The sequence below is a fragment of the Ailuropoda melanoleuca genome, chromosome 4, assembly GCF_002007445.2.
Source record: "Ailuropoda melanoleuca isolate Jingjing chromosome 4, ASM200744v2, whole genome shotgun sequence".
Classification (NCBI taxonomy): Eukaryota; Metazoa; Chordata; class Mammalia; order Carnivora; family Ursidae; genus Ailuropoda; species Ailuropoda melanoleuca.
In genome coordinates this window covers 67,409,399-67,411,371 of record NC_048221.1, presented here as the reverse complement: position 1 = coordinate 67,411,371, position 1,973 = coordinate 67,409,399, and positions in this window count along the sequence as shown.

The following is a 1,973-nucleotide window of genomic DNA, read 5'->3' as shown; positions in this document are numbered from 1 at the left end:
TAAAGACCTAAATCTGAGAGGTAAAACCATAAAACTCCTAGAAGAAAATATGGGCAGGAATTCCTTTGACTCAGCTACAGGAACATTTTTTCTAGCTATGTCTCCTCAGGCAAGGGAAACAAGAGAAAAATTAAACTATTGGGACTACACCCAAATAAAAAGTTTTTGCACAATGAAGGAGATCATCTGCAAAATGACAAGGCAACCTACTGAATGAGAGAAAATATTTGCAAATGATATAACCAATAAGGTGTTAATATCCAAAATATATAAAGAACTTCTACAACTCAACACCAAAAAAAAAATCCAATTAAAAAATATGCCGTTACCTGAATAGACATTTTTTCTAAAGTTATGCAAAGGGCCACTGGACACAAGAAAAGATGCTCAGCATCACTAGTCATCAGAGAAATATAAATCAAAACCACAACGAGATATCACCTCACACCTGTCAGAATGGCTACAATCAAAAACACAAGAAATAACAAATGTTGGCAGGGATGTAGAGAAAAAAAATAAACCTTCCTGCACTATCGGTGGGAATGCAAATTGATACTATCACTGTGAAAAACAGCATGGAGTTTCCTCAAAAAATTAAAAATAGAAATACCATATGATCCAGTAATTCCACTTCGAGGTATTTACCCAAAGAAAACAAAAAATGAATTAAAAAAGATGCATGCACACCTCTGTTTATTGCAGCAATATTTACAATACCCAAGATATAGAAGCAATCCATAGATGAATGGATAAAGATGCGGTGTATATACACAATGGAATACTACGCAGCCATAAAAAAAGAATGGAATCTTGCCATCTACAACACGGATGGACCTAGAGAGTATTATGCTAAGTAAAACAAGTCAGACAGAGACAGACAAATGCCATATGATTTCACTCATGGAATTTAAGAAACAAAACAAACAAACAAAGGAGAGGAGCGATAAATAAGCAAACATAAAATATTCTTTAATACAGAAAACAAACTGGTGGTTGCCAGAGGAGAGATGGGAGAGGGGATGGGTGAAATAGATAAAAGTGATTAAGAGTACACTTATCTTGATGAGCACCGAGTAATGTATAGAATTGTTGAATCATTACGGTATGCACCTGAAACTACTATAGCATGGTATATTAAACAATAATAAATAATTTTTTTAATGAAAGTGACTTTCATAAAGAAGAATTTCCAGGGAGTTCTTTGTCCATAACAATAATGTTTAGATTACACTTGCTTTATTAAAGGGTAGGTGATTTTTGTTAGCCAAACTCAAAATGCTTAGAACATCACATGATGATTTTTGAAAGGAAGTTGTTTCTTTGGATATTAGAGAGCTCTAATGCACACATTATTTTAGAGGTCGTGATATTCACTAATCCAAAAACAGCTCTTTTATATGTAAGTAGAAATTTCTGACCCTAAACGTGTTTTTCCTTTTGTTCACAAAAAATTTCAAACCTAATATCGTTTAAAAATATATTTAAATATATAAGGAAAAACCCTTTAAAATCTGGCCGCCAAATGTTTTTTTACCTTAAAGAATAGTGTGAGGGGGGGAAAGTGAAAGCTAGCAAAATGACAACACTGTCCTCAATTACACGTTAAAAAACCCAAAAAACAAAAAATTCAGTTCCAATGCCTGATTGCAACTGTGATGTTGACAACCCAACATTTGTGTCTGAGGTTTTACATGTTTAAATATATAAATAAATCATAAAATAGCCAGTTATTCTACCAACAAAATGAATTTATTTGGCAGTAGCAGGAAAATTGGGATTTGGGACAAGCACACTGGTGAACCATTCGCAAGTCTGAAGAGACAAAGGCAAGGTCAACTTGTATTAGGTTTGAGGAGGAAAATGGGGACGGTTGTTTTAAACAAAAGTTCACTGGAGAACAGAAGTTGAGATTGTGATGGTTTCTCATTGGCCACAAGTGGCAGTCTGTGTGTTGTTGCCTTCCCTGGGACAGG